Consider the following 22,028-nt stretch of genomic DNA (forward strand, 5'->3'; position numbering starts at 1 on the left):
CATCCTTGGATGATTCTTTCAAGAAATTCATCTATTTTACCTAGGTTATCCAATTTATAGGCATAGAGTTGTTCAAAATATTCCTTTATTATGCTTTAAATGTCATTTAAACCTTCATGAGGTCAGCACTCCCCTTTTATTCTGATGTTAGTCATTTGTGTCTTTATTCTTTTTTCTTGATTAGCCTGACTAAAGATTTATCAATTTTATTAATATCTTTAATGAAAATGTTTCATACATTGTATGATTTCTATTTTATTCTATTCTTTTATATTTGTGGAAGTGTGTTTTATGGCCCAGAATATGGTCTACCTTGGGGAATATTTCATGTGAGCTGGAGAAGAATATGTAACCTGCTCTTGGATGAAGTAGTCTCTAGATGTCAATTAGATTCATTTAATTGATGGTGCTGCTCAGTTGAACTATATCCTTACTGATTTTATGCCTGCTGGATCTGTCCATTTCTGAGAGGGATGGGGAAGCCTCCACCTGTTATAACGGATTCATCTACTTCCCCTTGCAGTTATATTTTGATGCTTTGTTGTTACTCAAATACACATTAAAGATTGTTGTGTCTTCTAAGTGAAGTGATCACTTTATCGTTATCTAAGGTCCCTCTTTATCAATAGTTTTTCTTTTTCTGAACTCTTTTTGTCCAAAATTAATGTAACTGCTTTCTTTTTATTTGTATTAGCATGGTATATTTTTGCTTTTACTTTTTAAATAATAAAGCATGTGACCTTATTTTATTAGGAAAATTTACAAATGTAAAGTTGACTGAATACCATAAGGAACACACATGTACCCATCACCCAGCTTTAACAATTATGAACTGTGACCAATAATTTCCTCTGACTATTCCCACCCACTTTCTCCCCTCTCCTATTATTTTGAAACTAATCTCATGTATATCATTTCATTTGTAAATACTTTTGTATCTTTAAATAAGGATTCTCAATAACCATGACAACTAAAAATATCAATAATAATTCTTTATAGACTATTTTCATCAGGATCAAATTTTTAATTGTTTCATTAATATCATAATTTTCATATTTTATTTTTCTGTTTTTACCGTGGTAAAATATATATAACCTATTCTCTTTTTATTTTTTTAATTTTTTTTTTATTTTTTGAGATGGAGTGTCACTCTGTCACCCAGGCTGGAGTGCAATGGCACAATCTCTATTCACTGCAATCGGGTTCTAGAGATTCTCCTGCTTCCCGGGTTCTAGAGATTCTCCTGCCTCCGCCTCCCGAGTAGTTGAGATTACAGGCATCTACCGCCACACCAGTTAATTTTTGTATTTTTAGTAGAGACGGGGTTTCACCATGTTGGCCAGGCTGGTCTCGAACTCCTGACCTCAAATGATGGGCCTGCCTTGGCCTCCCAAAGTGCTGACATTACAGGCATGAGCCACCACGCCCAGGCAATTGTTTATTTTAACCATTTGTGATTGAATAGCATTAAACACAATCACAATATTGTATAACTATTGCCATTGTCTATACTTGAAACTTTTTCATAGTCCCTAAACTTTGTGCCCATTAGCTAATAATCCCCTCCTCTTCCCTCTTCCCAGCTCCTGCTAGCATCTAGTTTACTCTCCGTGTCTGTAAATTTGCCTACTTAAAATACCTCATCTAAGAGGAATCATACAAGATTTGTCCTGTGTCTGGTTTATTTTACAAAGCATAATGTTTTCAAAAATTCATTCAGTATATAGCATATATCAAAATTCAATTCCTCTTTATGGCTGAATAGTGTAACTGCATGTATATAGCACATTTTGCTCAAACATTCATCTGTTGATGGATACTTTGATTGTTTCCAACTTTTGGCTATTGTAAACAATGCTTCTATCAACATTAGTGCACAGATACCTTTTTTTTTCCTTTTTCTTTTTTCTTTTTTCTTTTTTTTTTTTTGACACAGAGTCTACCTCTGTCACCCAGGCTGGAGTGCAGTGCTGCAATCTCGGCTTACTGCAACCCCCACCTCCCCGGTCCAAGTGACTCTCCTGCCTCAGCCTCCTGAGTAGCTGGGACTACAGGCATGCACCACCATGCCCAGCTAATTTTTGTATTTTAGTAGAGAAGGTGCTTTACCATGTTGGACAGGCTGGTCTCAAATTCCTGGCCTCAAGCGATCTGCCTGCCTTGGCCTCCCAAACCGCTGGGATTACAGGTGTGAGCCACCACACCCAGCCAGTGCACAGATATCTACTCACAGACCTGTTTTTAGTTCTTTTGGATATCTACCTAGAGTGGAATATGGTAGTTCTATATCCATCTATTTGATAAACTAAGAAATGTTTTCACAGCAGCTTCACCATTTTACATTCCCACCAGCAATAGATGACAGTTCCAATTTCTCCACATCCTTTCCAAAACACAATTTTTCTTTATTTTTTAAATTATATCTATCTTCGTGCAGGTGAAGTGGCATCTCACAGAGCATTAGAGTTGCATTTCCCTAATGACTGATGATGTTAGGCATCTTTTCATGTGTGTCCTCCCTGCTGGAACACAAATTTCTTTTTTTTTTTTTTTTTTTTTTTGAGACTGAGTTTCTCTCTTGTTGCCCAGGTTGGAGTGCAATGGCTCCATCTCGTCTCACTGCAACCTCTGCCTCCCGGATTCAAGCGATTCTCCTGCCTCAGCCTGCCGAGTAGCTGGGATTACAGGCATGTGCTACCACACCCAGCTAATTTTGTATTTTTAGTAGAGATGGGGTTTCTCCATGTTGGTCAGGCTGGTCTTGAACTCCTGACCTCAGGTGATCCACCCACCTAGGCCTACCAAAGTGCTGGGATTACAGGCATGAGCCACCGTGCCCAGCCTTAGAACACAAAAATTTTAACAGCTATCTGTACACAGAAAAGCACAATCACAAGAACCAAATATCAGGTGAGAAATCATGGAAAGAGGCATTGAGGAAGGCAACAGAGTTATTCTTGACTAGATGACACCACCCTACCCCACCCCTAGCAGCAACTGTGCAGAGGCAGAGAGAGAATCTGTGCACATTGGGGAGGGAGAGCACAGCAACTGGAGGACTTTACATTGAACTCAGTGCTGCCCTGTCACGGTGGAAAATAAAGCCGTGCCGGGCTCAGCCAGTGCCTGTGCACAGAGGGAGCATGTGGACCAGCCGTAGCCAGATGGATAACTGCAGGGAGTCATCCATCCCAGCAGCCAGAGCTTGCATTTGTCAGCAAGCCTTGCCATCATGTGCTGAAGTACTCTGGTGTCCTAGGTAAACTTGAAAGGCAGACTAGGACACAAGGACTACAATCGCTAGGCAACTCCTAGTGCTAGGCTGGGCTTAGAGCCAGTGAACTAGGGCGGCATGTGGCTTAGAGAGACACCAGCTGACACAGCTAAGGGAGGACATGCGCCATCTCTCCCCCAACCCTAGGAAGTGCAGCTTGTAGCAATAAAAGTGACACTTTCCTTCTGCTTAAAGAAAGGGGAGCAAAAAGTAAAGAGGACTTCATCTTGCATCCTGAATACCAGCTCAGCCACAGTAGGATAGGGCACCAGGCACAACTGTGAGGACCCCTTTCCAGGTCCTAGCTCCCAGATAACATTTGTAGACACACCCTGGGCCAAAAGGAAACCTGCTTCCTTGAAGGGAAGAACCTATTCCTGGCAGGATTCAGCACTTGCTGAATAAAGAGCCCTTGGGCCCTGAATAACCATTAGTGATACAGGGAAGTACACTGTGGGTCTTGGGCTCTGAGTTGCACTAGCTTCAGGGGAGAGCCAGCATTTTCCCAGCTGTGGTGGCTATGGTGAAAGACTCCTTCAGTTTGAGAAAAACAGAGGGAAAAGTAAAGGGGACTTTGTCTTGCACCCTAGGTACCAGCTTGGCCATACTGGGGTAGAGCAACAAGCAGGCTCTTGGGGTCCCTAAGTCCAGGCCTAGGTTCTTGTACAGCATTGCTAGACTGGCCCTGGGACAGAGGGGAGCCCACTGACCTGATGGGTGAGTCCCAGGTCTGGCAGCATGCATCACATGCTGATGGAAGAGCCTTGGGCTTTAAGCAAACATTGATGATTTGCTTAACCAGTGGTGGTGGTGGCTACAGGGAAGGGCTCCTCTGCCTATGAAATGAGGAGACAAAAGTGGGAAGGACTTTGTATTGTGGCTTGAATGCCAGCTTAACCACAGTAGAATAGAACATCAGATAAATTGCTAAGATTTTTCACTCCAATCCCTGGCTCCCAGATAGCATCTCTGGACATGCCCAGGGTTTGGGGGAACTTGCCACCCTGGAGGGAAGGGGTCTTAGGCAAGGCCCAGTGCTATAATGGCTTCATGTCTGACCCGGTGCAGTCTCAGTAGTGGTGACCACAGGAGTGCTTGCATCACCACACCTTTAGTTCTAGGTGGCTCAGCACAGAGAGACTCTGCATGTTTGGGACAAAAAAAGGAAAAAGAATGAGTCTCTGCCTGACAATCCAGATAATTCTTCTGGATCTTATCCAAGACCACCAAGGCAGTACTTCTACTAGTCTGCAAAAACAACAGCATCATAGGGCTGGAGGCCCAAGGCCCTTCAAATAGCTAGAAAGCCTTCCCAAGAAGGATAGGCACAAACAAGCCCAGACTGTGAAGACTATAATAAATACCCAACTGTTCAATGCCCAGACAGCAAAGAACATCTACAAGCATCAACATCATCCAGGAAAACATGACCTTACTAGATAACTACATAAGGCACCAGGGACCAATCCTGGAGAAATAGAGATATATGACCTTTGAGACAGAGAATTCAAAATAGCCATTTTGAGAAAACTGAAACAAATTCAAGATAACAAAAAGAAAGAATTCATAATTCTATGGCATAAATTTAACAATGAGATTCAAATAATTTAAAATAAGCATAAACTCTAGAGTTGAAAAATGTAATTGACATGCTAAAGGATGCATCAGAGTTTCTTAATAGCAGAACTGATGAATCAGAAGATAGAATTAGTGAGCTTGAAGACAGGAAGACAGGCTATTTGAAAATACACAGTCAGAGGAGACACAAGAAAACAGTTAAAAAACACAATGAAGCACATGTATAAGATCTAGAAAAGAGCCTCAAAAGGAGAAATCTAAGAGTTGTTGGCCTTAAAGAGGAGGCAGAGATAAAGATAGGGGTAGATAGTTTATTCAAAAGGATAATATCAGAGAACTTCCCAAACCTAGAGAAATATCTCAACATTCAAGTACAATAAGGTTATAGAACACCAAGCTGATTTAACCCAAAGAAGACTACCTCAAGGCATTTAATATCAAACTCCCAAAAGTCAAAGATAAAGAATCCTAAAAACAGCAAGAGAAGGCCAGGCATGGTGGCTCACGCCTGTAATCCCAGCACTTTGGGAGGCCAAGGCAGGCAGATCACAAGGTCAGGAGATCGAGACCATCCTGGCTAACACGGTGAAACCCCATCTCTACTAAAAATACAAAAAATTAGCCGGGCGTGGTGGCGGGCACCTGTAGTCCCAGCTACTCAGGAGGCTGAGGCAGGAGAATGGCATGAACCCGGGAGGCAGAGCTCGCAGTGAGCCAAGATCGTGCCACTGCACTCCAGCCTGGACGACAGAGCGAGACTCCATCTCAAAAAAACAAAACCAGCAAGAGAAAAGAAACAAATAACATACAATGGAACTCTAATATGTCTAGCAGCAGCAGACTTTTCCATGGAAAACTTAAAGGCCAGGAGAGAATGGCATAAAGTACTGAAGGAAACATATTTAAAGTGCTGAAGGAAAAACACTTTCCTCTAGAATAGCATATCTTGCAAAAATATACTTTAGACATGAAAAAGAAATAAAGGCCTCCCCAGAACAAAGAAAAGCTGAAGGATTTCATCAACACCAGACCTGTCCTACAAGAAATGCTAAAGGGAGTTCTTCAATCTGAAAGAAAAGGATGTCAATGAGCAAGAAGAAGACATCTGAAGGTGCAAAACTCACTGGTAATAGTAAGCACATGGAAAAACACAGAGGAGTATAACGCTGTAATTCTAGTGTGTAAATTTCTCTTGACTTAAGTAGAAAGACTAAATAATGAACAAATCAAAAATAATAACTACAACATTTCAAGACATGGACAGTACAATAAGACATAAGAGAAATAACAAAAAGTTAAAAAGTAGGAGGATGAAGTTATACTGTAGCATTTTTATTCATTTTCTTTGTGTGTGTTTGTTAGTTGGTTTATGCAATCAGTGTCAAGTTGTCACCAGTTAAAAATAATGGATTGTCCAGACCTGTAATCACAGCACTTTGGAAAGCTGAGGTGGGCAGACTGCTTGAGCCTAGGGTTCAAAACTAGCCTGATCAACATAGCAAAACACCATTTCTTAAAAAAAAAAAAAAATACAAAAATTACCCAGGCATGGTGGCATGCACCTGTAGTCCCAGCTACTTGGGAGGCTGAGGTGGGAGAATCAACTGAGCCCAGGAAGTCAAGGTTTCACTGAGCTATGACAAGTCACTGCACCATAGCCTGAGTGACAGAGTGAGACCTTGTCTCCAAAAAATTAATTAAATAATTAAGTAATCAGTTATAAAATAGTATTTGCAAGCCTCATGGTAACTCAAATCAAAAAACATGCAGCGGCTGCACAAAAAATAAAAAGCAAGAAATTAAAGCATACCACCAGAGAAAATCACCTTCACAAAAAGGAAGACTGGAAGAAAGGAAGAAAGGAAGAGAAGACCACAAAACAACCAGAAAACAATAACAAAATGGCAGAGTAAGTCCCTACTTATCAAAAATATCATTGAATGTAAATGGACTAAGCTCACCAATCAAAAGACTCAGAGTGGTTGAATGGATGAAAAAACAAGACCCAATGATCTGTTGCCTATAAAAAACATACTTGACCTGCAAAGATACACATAGACTGATGGTATGGTAAAATAATAAGGTGATAGTAAAATAAAGGGATGGTAAAAGATATTTCATGCCAATGGAAACCAAAAAACAGCAGGAGTAATTATAGGTATTTCAGACAAAATAGATTTCAAGATAAAACTGAAAGAACAGAACAAGAAGATCATTATATAAATGATAAAGGGGTCAAATCAAGAATATATAATAATTGTAAATATAGATGCACCCAACACTGGAGCACCCAGGTATATAAAGCAAATATTATTGTAGCTAAAGAGAGAGATAGACCCCCAATACAATAATAGCTGGTGACTTCAACACCCCCCTTTCAGAATTGGACAGATCTCCCAGACAGAAAATCAACAAAGAAACATCAAACTTAATCTGCCCTATAGAAAAATGGACCTAATAGATATTTACAGAACATTTCACCTAATGGCTGCAGAATACACATTTTTCTCCTCAGCACATGGATCATTCTCAGGGATAGATCATATTTTAGGTCACAAAACAAGCCTTAAAACATTCAAAAAAGTGAAATAATATCAAGCATCTTCTCTGACCACAATGAAAGGAAACAATAACAAGAGGAATTTTGCAAAACTATACAAGCATATGGAAATTAAAAAATACACTCCTGAAGGACCAGTGGATCAGTGAAGAAACCAAGAAGGAAACTGAAAAAATTTTTTTTGAAACAAATGATAATGAAAACACAACATACCAAAACCTACAGTGAAAGCAGTTATAAGAGGGAAATTTATAGCTATAAGTGCCTACTTCAAAAAATAAGAAAAACTTCAAACAAATAACCTAATGATACATCTTAAAGAATTAGAAAGGCAAGAGAAAACTGATCCCAAAATTAGTAGAAGAAAAGAAATAATGAAGATCAGAGCAGAAATAAATCAATACAAGGCCGGGTATGGTGGCTCACGCCTGTAATCCCAGCACTTCGAGAGGCTGAAGCAGGTGGATCACCTGAGGTTGTGAGTTTGAGACCAGCTTGACCAACATAGAGAAACCCTATCTCTACTAAAAATACAAAATTAGCCAGGCGTGGTGGCACTTGCCTGTAATCCCAGCTACTCAGGAGGCTGAGGCAGGAGCATCACTTGAACTCGGGAGATGGAGGTTGCAGTGAGCTGAGATCACACCACTGCACTCCAACCTGGGCAATGAGAGTGAAACTCCATCTCAAAAACAAACAAACAAACAAAAAAAGAAACCAAAAGGAAACAATAGAAAAAATCAATGAAACAAAAAGTTGTTTTTTGCAAAGATAAATAAAATTGACAAACCTTTAGCCAGACTAAGAAAAAAAGAGAAAACATGCATAAATAAAATCAGAGATGAAAAATAAGCCATTACAACTCTGAAATTCAAAGGATCATTAGTGGCTACTATAATCAACTATATGCCAATATATTGGAAAATCTGGAAGAAACAGATAAATTCCTAGACACATACAACTTACTGATATTGAAACATGAAGAAACCCAAAACCTGAACAGCTCAATAACAAGTAACAAGAGCAAAGCCATAATAATAAGTCTCCCAGTAAAGAAAAGCCTGGGACTTAATGGCTTAACTGCTGAATTCTACCAAAAATTTAAAGAAGAATTAATACTAATGCTACTCAACTATTCCAAAAAATAGAGGAAGAGGGAATACTTCCAAACTCATTCTTTGAGGCCAATATTACCCTGATACCAAAACTAGACATAGACACATCAAAAAAGGGCAACTACAGGCCAATATCTCTTATGGATATTGGTGCGAAAATCCTCAAAAGAATTCTACAATACATTAAAAAGATCATTCATCAGCCAGGCACGGTGGCTCATGCCTGTAGTCCCAGCATGTTGGGAGGCCAAGGCAGGAAGATCACCTGAGGTCAGGAGTTTGAGACCAGCCTGGCCAACATGGTGAAACCCTGTCTCTACTAAAAATACAAAAATTAGCTGGGCATGATGGTGGGTGCCTGTAATCCCAGCTACTCTGGAGGCTCAAGCAGGAGAATCGTTTGAACCCAGGAGGCAGAGGTTGCAGTGAGCCACGATTGCAACACTGCACTCCAGCCTAAGTGACAGAGCGAGACTCTGCCTCAAATAAATAAATAAATAAATAAAAAATCATTCATTATGACCAAAGTGAAATTTATCCCAGGGATGCAAGGATGGTATAACATATGTAAATCAATCAATGTAACACATCATGTCAACAGAATGAAGGGCAAAAACCACATGATCATTTTAATGGATGCTGAAGAAAGTTTTTTGATAAAGTTCAACATCACTTCATGGTAAAAACCCTCAAAAACTGGGTATAGAAGGTAATGCAAGGTAATAAAAGCCATCTATGACAGACTCACAGCTAGTATTGTACTGTATAAGGAAAAACTAAAAGCCTTTCCTCTTAAATCTGGAAGATGACGAGGATGCCCAGTTTTACCACTGTTATTCAGCATAGTATTGGAAGCCTTAGCTAGAGCAATCAAACAAGAGAAAGAGATAAAGGACGTCAAAATTGGAAAGGAAGAAGTCAAATTATCCTTGTTTGCAGGTGATATGATCTCATATTTGGAAAAATCTAAAGACTCCACCAAAAAAACTATTAGAACTGACAAACAAATTCAGTAATTTTGCAGGATACAAAATCAACATACAAGTATCAGCAGCGTTTCTATATGCCAGCAGTAAACAATTTGAAAAAGAAATGAAAAAGTAATCCCATTTTATAATAGCCACCTATAAAATTAAATGCCTAGGAATTAACCAAAGAAGTGATCTCTACAATGAAAACTCATTCAAGAAATTGAAGAGGACACAAAAAAATGGGAAGATATTCCACATTTATGGATTAAAAAAATCAATATTGTTAAAATGTCCATACTACCCAAAGCAATCTATAGGTTCAATGCAATCCCTATCAAAATACCAAAGGCATTCTTCACATAAATAGAAAAACAATCCTAAAATTTATATGAAATCACAAAAGATCCAGAATTGCCAAAGCTATCCTAAGCAAAAAGAACAAAACTGGAGGAATTACATTACCTGTACAGAGCTGTGGTAACCAAAACAGCATAGTACTGGATAAAAGCACACATATAGAGCAATGGAACAGAACAGAAAACCCAGAAACAAATCTACATGCCTACAGTGAACTCATTTTTGACAGAAGTGCCAAGAACAGACATTGGGGAAAAGACAATTTCTTCAATAAATGGTGCTGGAAATCTGGATATCTATATGCAAAAGAATGAAACTTGATCCCTATCTCTCACTTTATACAAAAATTAAATAAAAATAGATTAAAGACTCAAATTTAAGACCTTAAACTATGAAACTACTACAGGAAAACGCTGGGTAAACTCTCCAGGACATTGGACATTACTCAAAAATTTCTTGAGTAATATGCCACAAGCACAGACAACCAGAGCAAAAATGGACAAGTGGGATCACATCAAGTTAAAAAGCTTCTACATAGCAAAGGAAACAATCAACAAACTTGAGACAACCCACAGAATGGGAAAAAATATATTCAAACTACCCATCTGACAAGGAATTAATAATCAGAATATATAAGGAGCTCAAACAACTCTATAGGAAAAAATATAATTATCCAATTAAAAATGGGCAAAAGATCCGAATAGACATTTTTCAAAAGAGACATATATGACAAACAGGCATATCAAAAGGTGCTCAGCATCACTGGGCATCAGAGAAATACAAATCAAAACTACAATGACATATCATCTCACCATAGTTAAAATGGCTTTTATCAAAAAGTCAGGCAATAACAAATGCTGGCAAGGATGTGGAGAAAAGGGAACTCTCATACTCTGTTGGTGGGAATATAAATTAGTACAACCATTATGGAGAACAGTTTGGATCTTCCCCATAAATCTAAAAATAGAGCTACCATATTATCCAGCAATCCCACTGCTGGGTATATACCCCTAAGAAAGGAAATCAGTATATGAAAGAGATATTTGCATTCCCATGTTTACTGCAGCACTGTTCATAGTAGCCAAGTTTGGAAGCAACCTAGATTTCAATCAACAGATGAAAGCATAAAGAAATGTGGTACTTACACACAATGGCTTTTTTGAGACGGAGTCTTGCTCTGTCACCTAGGCTGAAGTGCAGTGGCGTGGTCTGGGCTCACTGCAACCTCCACTTCTTGAGTTAAAGCGATTCTCGTTCTTCAGCCTCCCAAGTAGCTGAGATTACTGGTGTGAGTCACCACGCCCAGCTAATTTTTTTTTTTGAATTTTTAGTAGAGACAGGGTTCTGCCTTGTTGGTCAGGCTGGTCTCAAACTCCTGACCACAAATGATCCACGTGCCTCGGCCTCCCAAAATGCTGGGATTACAGGCATGAGCCACTGCACCCAGCCTATACAGCCATTTAAAAAATAAGATTCTGGGCCAGGCACGGTGGCTCACGCCTGTAATCCCAGCACTTTGGGAGGCTGAGGAGGGTGGATCACAAGGTCAGGAGTGCGAGACCAGCCTGGCCAATATGGTGAAACCCCATCTCTACTAGAGATACAAAAATTACCCAGGCATGGTGGCAGGCACCTGTACTCCCTGCTACTCGTGAGGCTGAGGAAGGAGAATCGATTGAAACCAGAAGGTGGAGGTTGCAGCGAGCCAAGATCGTGACACTGCACTCCAGCCTGGGCAATGAAACTGAAACTCTGTCTCAAAAATTAAAATAAAATAAAATAAATAAGATTCTGACCAGGCCCGGTAGCTCATGCCTGTAATCCCAGCATGAGGCTGAGGCAGGTGGATCACCTGAGGTCAGAAGTAAAGACCAGCCTGGCCAACATGGTGAAACTTCATCTCTACTAAAAATACAAAAATTATCTGGATGCGGTGGTGCTGCCTTTAGTCCCAGCTACTCGGGAGGCTGAGGCTGGAGAATTGCTTGAACCTGGGAGGCAGAGTTTGCAGTGAGCTGAGATCACGCCACTGCACTCCAGCCTGGGTGACAGAGTGAGACTCTGTCTCAAAAATAAATAAATAAATAAGATTCTATCATTTGATGTTCATGGAACTGGAGGTCATTATGTTAAGTGAAATAAGCCAGGCAGAGAAAGACAAACATTGCATGTTCTCACTTAATTGTGGGATCTAAAAATCAAAACAATTGAACTCATGAAGATGGAGAATACAAGGATTGTTCCCAGAACCCAGGAAGGGAAGTATTTGGGCAGAGGGGAGGTAGGCATGGTTAGTGGATACTAAAAAAATGTTAGAAAGAATGAATAAGACCTACTATCTGATGGCACAGAGGAGAACTGTAGTCAATTATAACTAAACTGTACATGTTAACATAACTAAAAGAGATATAACTGGATTGCTTGTAACACAAAGGATAAATGCTTGAGGGGATGGATGCCTATACCAAAATGTCTCATGTAAACCATAAACATATACACCTACTATGTACCCACAAAAATTTTAAAAAATTATTTTATTTTATTTTTGAGACGGAGTCTCGCACTGTTGCCAGGGCTGGAGTGCAATGGCGTGATCTTGGCTCACTGCAACCTCCACCTCCTGGATTCAAGCAATTCTCCTGCCTCAGCCTTCCAAGTAGCTGGGATTACAGGTGCCCACCACCATGCCCAGCTAATTTTTTGTATTTTTAGTAGAGACAGGGTTTCACTATGTTGGCCAGGCTGGTCTTGAACTCCTCACCTCGTAATTTGCCCGCCTCAGCCTTCCAAAGTGCTGGGATTACAGGTGTGAGCTAATTTTTTTTTTTTTAAAGACACACATACAGACTGAAAGTAAAGAGATGGAAAAAGATATTCCAGGAAAACACAAACCTACAAGAAACATGGGTGGGTATACTTAGATAATATAGACTTTAATTTAAAAACTATAAAAAGAGTCAAAAAAGATCATTATATAATGATAAAGGGCACAGTTCAGCAAAGGATATAATAATTATAAATATATTTGCACCCAACACTGGTGAAACCAGATATATAAAGCAAATATTATTAGATCTAAAGGGAGAGATAGATCCCAGTACAATAATAGTAGAGGACTTCAACACACCACTCGCAGCATTGGACAGACCGTCTAGAGAGTAAATCAACATAGAAACATCAGACTTAAACTGCACTTTAGACCAAATAGACCTAACAGACAAAGAACATTTCATCCAACAGCTGTAGAACACACATTCTTCTCATCAGCACATGGAATATTCTTCAGGAGAGACCGTATGTGCAGACATAAAACAAGTCTCAACAATTTTTTTAAAATTGAAACTCTATCAAGTATCTTTTCTGATCACAGTAAAATAAAAGTATAAATCAATAACAAGAGGAACTTTGGAAACTGTACGAATACATGGAAATTAAATAACATGATTCTGAAGGACTAATAGGTCAATGAATTAAGAATAAAATTTAAAAATTTCTTGAAATTAGAAATTAGAAACACAACATACTGACTGGGTGCGGTGGCTCACGCATCTAATCCCAGCAATTTGGGAGGCCAAGGCAGGCAGATCATGAGGTCAGGAGATCGAGACCATCCTGGCCAACATGGTAAAACCCTGTCTCTACTAAAAATACAACAAAACTAGCTGGGTGTGTGTTGGGGTGATCAGACCCAAAACCAGGCCGTGGGGGCTATGAAGTCCTGTGAAGCCAAAGGAATGAGACAAGACAAGTTAAGAGTGCATAAAGAGGGACCAGGGGGCCAGCGCTAGTATGGAGGCTGCAAAGGCCCCAAGCTCTGGAAGCCCATGGTATTTATTGGTGATCAAACAAAGAAGCAGGTGGTGAGGATGTGGGGGTTGAAAGAAAGCGGTGCATCAAGCGCATGATCTACAGCTGTGATGGTTTAGCATTTTCTTTGAAGCATATGGAACATGTTCTGCTACTTGAGATAATGGAAAACAGGAAACATGTTCTTCTAGTTTAAGATACAATTGATCTATGAGCCTGGGAATGCTAGAAGCAAGGACCCAGCAAGTCTAGACACATTCCAGAGGCCACAAGGGGTTTTATACCCTGAGCCCTGGATTCCATCCAAGCCATGAGGGGTTTTATGCCCTGGGCTTAGATTATGGTGCAACAGGGCAGCCTTCCACCCTTTAGCACAGAGCTTCGTGTTCCAAAGGCCACAAGGAGTTTTAGACCCTGGACTCCAGACACGTTCCAAGACTCTTTTACATTATGTCAGACATGCAAGCCCTGCCTCAGCTTTTTTCCCAGCACTCAGCTTTTCCCCAACAGGTGTGGTGGCGCACGCCTGTAATCCCAGCTACTCGGGAGGCTGAAGCAGAAGAATTGCTTGAAGCCGGGAGGTGGAGATTGCAGTGAGCCAAGATTGTGCCACTGTACTCCAGCCTGGTGACGGCTAAATTCCATCTTAAAAAAGAAAAAGAAAAACGAAAAAAAGAAACACAGCATACCAAAAGCTATGAGATAAAGCAAAAGTGGTACGAAGAGGGAAGTTTATAGCAATAAATGCTGACATCAAAAACAAAGAAAGATTTTAAATAAACAACCTAATAATGCACTTCAAGGAACTAGAAAAGATAGAACAAACCAAATTAGCAGAAGAAAATTAGTAGAAGGAAAAAAATAATAAAGATCAGAGCAAAAACAAACAAAATAGAGACTAAAATGTATATATGAAAGATCAGTAAGGCTGGGCGTAATGGCTCACACCTGTAATCCCAGCACTTTGGGAGGCGAAGGTGGGAGGATCACCTGAGGTCAGGAGATCGAGACCAGCCTGACCAACATGGAGAAACCCCATCTCTACTAAAAATACAAAATTAGCCGGGCATAGTGGCACATGCCAGTAATCCCAGCTACTCAGGAGGCTGAGGCAGGAGAATCGCTTGAACCCAGGAGGCAAAAGTTGTGGTGAGTTGAGATTGTGCCAGCCTGGGCAACAAGAGTGAAACTACATCTCAAAAAAAAAAAAAAAAAATCAATAAGATGAAAAGTTGGTTTTTTGAAAACATAAACTAAATTGCCAAACCATTAGCCAGGATAATTTAAAAAAGAGAAAACCCAAATAAATAAAATCAGAAGTGAAAAAGGAGACATTACAACTGATACAGAAATACAATGAATCATTAGAGATTATGAAGAACTGTATGCCAAGAAATTGAAAAACCTAAAAGAAATGGATATATTTCTAGACACATACAACCCACTAGAATTAAACCAGAAAGAAATAAAAAGCATGACCAGACCAATAATGGGCAATGAGATTAAATCAGTAATAAAAGTCTCACAAAAAGAAAAGGTCAGGACCAGATAGTTTCACTGCTGAATTCTACCAAACTTTTAAAGAACTCACTCCAATTCTTCTTCAACTCTTCCAAAAAATGGAAAGAAAGGGGATTCCAAATTCTTTTCACAAAGCCAGTGTAAACCAAAAAAGTATCTGAGACAGGCCTCAATCACTTTAGGAGTTTTTTTTGCCAAGGTTGAGGATATACCCAGGAAAAAGAGACACAAGTCCCAGTAAAATCTGGGGCCTACACTTTTTCCAAAGTGGGTTTTGAGGGCTTCAATATTTAAAGTGGAAAATGTGGGCAGGAGGAGAAAGATGAAAGAAAAAGAAGAGGGAGGATACACAGTGAAGTAAGTGGTCACATTCTTATGAGGCTTTGACTAGCACTCACTGAATCCACATGTTGCACATCCAAGGAGGGAGTAAAGGGACAGTCAATTATGTATTTGTCTTGTGCTCAGTAAATCTTCATTTTATATAAGATAAAGTAAACATAGAGAAAGAAGCCAAATATGCATTTATCTCAGAGTAGGTAGGGGGATGATTTCTAGCCTTGCCTTATCCTATACTCATAAAGATAAGCTGTTAATTTACATTATCATGGTGAGGGAGGTCAACGGAGGAGATGCATGCCCTTCTATCTTGTAGTTGTCTGTTTAAGAACAAAAAGAAAGGCAATTTTTTGTTTGACTCAGTTTCCAAGCCTAACTTTTCCCTTTGGCATAGTGAGTTTGAGGTCTCAAGATATTATTTTCTTGTCATACCAGCATTACCCTAACACCAAAACCAGAAAAAGATACCACAAAAAAGAAAAGTACATGCCAATATCCCTGATAAACATAGATAGAAAAACCTTCAACAAAATACTAGCATATCAAATCCAACAGAACATCAAAAAGATTATACCCCGTGGCCTACAGGGATTTACTCTAAGGATGCAAGAATAGTTCAAGACACACCAGTCAATAAATGTGACACATCACATCAATAGAAACCATAACATAACAAAAATGATAACTTGGCTGGGCATGGTGGCACACGCCTGTAAACCCAGCACTTTGGGAGGCCAAGACAGGTGGATTGCTTGAGCTCAAGAGTTGGAGACCAGCCTGAGCAACAGAGCAAAAACCCGTTTCTAAAAAAAATACAAGAATTGGCCAGACGTGGTGGTGCATGCCTGTATTCCCAGCTATTTGGGAGGCTGAGAAGGGAGGACCACTTAAGCCTGGAGGCAGAGGTTGCAGTGAGCCGAGATTGCACCACTGCACTCCAGCCTGGATGACAGAGCCAGACCCTGACTCAAAAAAACAAACTAATAACAAAAAAAACCTCAATATTCAATATACGCAGTAAAAGCACGTGATAAAATTCAATATCCCTTCATGATTAAAAACTCTCAACAAATTAGGTCTAGAAGAAACATACCTCAACATAAGAAAAGCCATAGATGACAAACCCCTACAGCCAATGTCATACTGAACAGGAAAAAGCTGAAAACCTCTCCTCTAAGAACTGGAACAAGACAAGGATGCCCACTTTTACTACTCTTACTTAGATAGCACCATAAGTCTTAGCCATAGCAATTAGACAAGAGAAAGAAATCAGTGCATCCAAGTTGGAAAAGAGGAAGTCAAATTATACCTGTTTGGTTTTCATCCACAGTTTCTGGATCATAATTCCCATACCCCTTGATACAGTCTTTTGTTATAAGGTTGGGGGCTTTAGGCCTCAAGGACAGGCCTCTGACGTTCTCCTGCCCTCCTTTCACTCTAATGTTCCCCTGCCTTTCTGATTGTGAGTCTTGAGAGGGTCTTACCCTATACCTCTGGGGGAAGAATGCTGCTGCCATGAAACTTCCATAAAAATCCAAGAGGACAGGGTTCAGTGAGCTTCCTGATAGCCGAACACATGGAGGCCGACAGGAAGGTGAAGAAAAACTTGCCCACATGCTGGGAGGGTGATGCACTCCAACTCCACAGGATCAGAAGCTCCTGCATTTGGGACCCTTGCAGACCTCATCCTATATATCCCTTCATCTGGTTGTTTATCTGTATCCTTTAAAATATACTTCTTAGTACACCAGTAAATGTAAGTAAGTGTTTCTCTGAGTTCTGGGAGCCACTCTAACAAATTAATTGAACCCAAAGAGGGTGTTGTGGGAACCCCAACTTAAAGGCAATCAGTCAGAAGTTCCAGAGGCCTGGACTTGGGACCAGTGGGTGAGGGGAAGGAAAGAATAGGCTTGGGGACTGAGTCCTTAACCTGTGGGATCTGGCACTATCTCCATGTAAATAGTGTTAGAACGGAATTGGAGGACATTTAGCTGGTGTCTGCTGCTTGGTTGGGGGGAAAGATCCCCATACATCTGGTCATAGAAGTTTTCTTCTGTGTAGATAATTGTTGAGATGGGAGAGTAGAGGAAAACATGATTTAAGGAGAGGTTTTTCCCCATGCATACGAAGAAAAACTTTCACTGCTGAATTCTACCAAACTTTTAAAGAACTCACTCCGATTCTTCTCAAGCTCCTCCAAAAAACTGAAAGGGAGGGAATTCCAAATTCATTTCACAAAGCAAGCATACACCAAAAAAGTGTCTGAGACAGGTCTCAATTAATGTAGAAGTTTATTTTGCCAAGGTCGAAGATGTACCTAGGAAAAAGACACACAGTCATGGTAGGGTTTGGGGCCTACAGTTCTAAGACTACCAAAAAGTCTTAGAACTGATAAACGAATTCAGTAAAGTTGAGAATATAAAATCAACCTACAAAAATCAGTAGCATTTCTATACACCAATAACAAACTTTCTGAAAAAGAAATCAAGAAAGCAATCTTATTTTAAAAGGCTACCAAAAAAAATTGCCTAGGAATAAATTTAACCAAGGAGGTGAAAGACCTTTACAATGAAAACAATAAAAGACTGATGAAAAAAATTGAAGAGTTAAAAATGGAAAGACATTCCATGTTCATGGGTTGGAAGAATTAATATTGTTAAAATCACCACACTATTCCAAATGATCTACAGATTAAGTGCAATCTCTATCAAAATATCAATGATATTCTTTGCAGAAATAAAAGCAATCCTAAAATTGATATGGAACCACAAAAGACTCGGACTAGCCAAAGCAAACCTGAGAAAAAGAACAAAGCTGGAGGCATCACACTACCTGACCTTAAAATATAGTACAAAATAGTAACCAGAAAAGCACAGTACTGGCATAAAAACAGATACATAGACTACTGAAACAGAATAGAGAACCCAGAAATAAATACATGTATCTACAGCCAACTGATTTTCAACAAAGACATCAAGAATATACATTGGCAAAAGGACAGCCTCTTCAATAAGTGGTAATGAGAAAACTGGATACCCATATGCAGAAGAATAAAACTAGACCCCTATCTCTCACCATATACAAAAATAAACTCAGAATGGATTGCAGACTTAAATGCAAGACCCAAAACTATAAAACTACTGAAGAAAACATAAGGAAAATGCTTAGGTCATTGATCTAGGCAAATATTTTATGGATGAGACCAAAAAAGCACAGGCAACAACAAAAAATAGACAAATGGGATTATATCAAACTAAAAAGCCTCTGCACAGCAAAGGAAACAATCAACAAAGAGTCAATTTGCAGAATGGGAGAAACTATTTACAAACTACTCATTTGACAAGGGATTAATATCCAGAATAAACAAAGAAATAACAGCAGATAAAACACAACAACAAACAACCTTATTTTTTTAAAGTGGGCAAATGATCTAAGTAGGCATTTTTCAAAAGATCTACAAATGGCCAACAAGTATAAGAAAAAAATGCTTAATATCACTAACCATCAGGGAAATGAAAATCTAAACTGCAGTGAGATTTCATTTCATCCCAATCAGAATAGCTATTATCAAAAAGACAAAAAATAACAAATACTGGAGAGGATGCAGATTAAAGGGAATTCTTACACACTGTTGGTGGATATGTAAATTAGCACAGCCACTATGGAAAACACTATGGAGTTTCCTCAAAAAACTAAAAATTAAGCTACCATATGATTCAGCAATCCCACTACTGGATATACATCCAAAGGAAAGAAAATCAATATGTTAAAGAGATATCTGGCTTTCTGCCTCCACTGCTGCCATGGTGCCCGTGAGAAAGCTTGTGGTGAAGGGGGGCAAAAAAAAAGCAGGTTCTGAAGTTCACTCTTGATTGTACCCACCCCATAGAAGATGGAATCGTGGATGCTGCCAATTTTGAGCAGTTTTTGCAAGAAAGGATCAAAGTGAACGGAAAAGTTGGGAACCTTGGTGGAGGGGTGGTGACCATCGAAAAGAACAAGAGCAAGATCACTGTGACATCTGAGATGCCTTTTTCCAAAAGGTATTTGAAATATCTCACTAAAAAATATTTGAAGAAGAATAATCTTCGTGATTGGTTGTGCATAGTTGCTAACAGTAAAGAGAGTTACAAATTATGTTACTTCCAAATGAACCAGGATGAAAAAGAGGAGGAAGACGAGGATTAAATTTCATTTATCTGAAATATTTTGCATGAGTTCTTGAATAAAACTTGGGAACCAAATTGGTGGTTTATCGTTGTGTCTCTGCAGTGTAGATTGAACAGAGAATTGGAAATCACAGTCAAAGGGCTTCCCTTGGGCCGCCACTCGCTTATTTGTAACATGATTTTTTTTATTTTTTATTTTTTTCTGCTTGAAAATTTCAGTTCTTGTGGTAATACTAGAGTAGAAGGAGAGGGTAACTTTACGGAACTGACAGACATTGGGCAGACAGATGAGGGCGTGGAGGTATGGACTGAAGGGAGTGACTGTTTCATTTTAAAAAGTGTGACTGTCAATTGTTTCTGTTGCTTTTCCCAAAAAATGATTCAGGGATACTTGTGGGCTCCTCTCATTCATTAAAAGAAGAGGTGGCCAGGTGTGGTGGCTCACACCTGTAATCCCAGCACTTTGGGAGGCTGAGGCTGGCAGATCATGAGGTCAGGAGTTCGAGACCAGCCTGGCTAACATGGTAAAAGCCTGTCTCTACTAAAAATACAAAAATTAGCCAGGCGTGGTGGCAGGTGCCTGTAATCCCAGCTATTCGGGAGGCTGAGGCAGGAGAATTACTTGAACCTGGGAGGTGGATGTTGCAGTGAGTCAAGATTGCACCACTGCAGACTCCGTCTCAAAAAAAAAAAAAAAAGTGACATCTTTCTGAGATTCTCTGTCTGCAAAAATGACAGTGTCAATAAAATTCAGGTTTCTGGGCCATTAATCTTACTTTGATTTTTTTATTACAAATTTCTCTTGATGCACACAATTATGTCTACTAATCCTCTTCTTCCTAGAGAGAGAAACTGTGCTCCTTCAGCATTGCTGCGTAGTCTGTCACTCTCCATAAAGGGGTTTGGGGAGTCTATTGTAAAAGTCCCAGGTTCTAAATTAACTAAATGTGTACAAAAATGAATGTGTAAGTAATCTGTTTCTACACATCTTTGCAACAATCTGTCACTTTGGTCTCCAGCAGAGGGAGCTGGAGGGATAGTGCTTCCAGATGTGGCCTCCTGTGTGGGGCCTGAAGTGGCTGGGAAGCCTCCCATGCCAAGGAGAAGGGAGGTGCCTGGGAAATAGCTGCCTCATGCGACTTAGGCCATGACTGGATTTAATGTCAGAAGTCATTCTACAAACAGTGGTGAGGCGCAGTGTGTGCAGAGGCTAGAGAACTGTGGAAGGGGGCTACCAAGGCTGGAAAAAAAAGACGGAATTGTTGCCGTGAGTGACTTTGAAAGACCCTGGTGACTTGTGGTGCCCTTCTGAAATTTGAACAATAATGCAGAAGCATGTATTTTAGAATTTATGGTATATGAAATTCATGTTTTTAAAAGAACTTGCCTACAGATGGTTTCCACACCTGAAATTGTGCTCTGCGAGTTGCATAGCTGGAAATTCAATGTTCAATCCTACTTTGGCTCCAATTTAACATTTGGTGCTCTGTGGATTGAGCTGAACACGTTGAGGCTGTGCAATTTCACTTGTGTTAAAGGCTTTAGCATTTTCCATTCCTAGCAGATTTCTTTGAAGCAGAATTGCCTGCATATTTCTTCTCTCCCTTCACAGAAGGCAGAGTTTCTTTCAAACTTCACTGAGGCATCAGTTGCTCTTTGGCAATGTCCCTTACCGTGATTATTAACTGTAAGTTTGTGGCTTGAGTTTACACGTTTTACTTGTTTGTTGCATTGATGTTCCCACATAGTAAGTAATTTTTAGTTTGGTTGTGAAAAAACCCGGAGCTGAAGTTAGCATTTAAGTTAAAAAACAAAACAAAACAAAACAAAAACAAAAAAACTATTCCCAGATTTAAAAACTTGTAATGAAATTGAAACTCACTGGTTTTTCTCTGAACTCTTGTAGTCAAGTTTTAATCACATTTTCTATTAAAGTGGCTAACACATGGCTACAAAAAAAAAAGAGAGAGAGAGATCTGCATTCCTGTGTTTATTGCAGCACTATTCATGATGGCCAAGATATGATATCAACCTAAGTGCTCACCAACAAATTAATGGATAAATAAAATGTGGTTTATAACCACAATGAAATACTATTCAGCCATAAAAAATAAAATTCTGTCATTTACAGCAACATGAATGAACCTAGAGGATTTTATGTTAACTGAAATAAGCCAGGCACAGAAAGATAAATACCACATGTTCTCACTTATATGTGGAAGAATAAAAAGTTGAGCTCATAGAAGCAAAGAGTAGAATAGTGGTTACTAAAGGCTGGGAAAGGCAGGGAGGTGGGGAGAATAGGGGGAGGTTAGCTAATGGAAAAAAAATTACAGC

At 39.5% G+C, this 22,028-nt stretch overlaps 1 pseudogene; it reads left to right on the forward strand.

The window, feature by feature from the left end:
* Positions 1 to 19,325: 19,325 nt before the first annotated feature.
* LOC100453889 (large ribosomal subunit protein eL22-like) lies at positions 19,326 to 19,710 on the forward strand (annotated as a pseudogene).
* The last annotated feature ends 2,318 nt before the right edge of the window (positions 19,711 to 22,028 follow it).

The sequence above is a fragment of the Pongo abelii genome, chromosome 12 (assembly GCF_028885655.2).
Source record: "Pongo abelii isolate AG06213 chromosome 12, NHGRI_mPonAbe1-v2.0_pri, whole genome shotgun sequence".
Taxonomy (NCBI): domain Eukaryota; kingdom Metazoa; phylum Chordata; class Mammalia; order Primates; family Hominidae; genus Pongo; species Pongo abelii.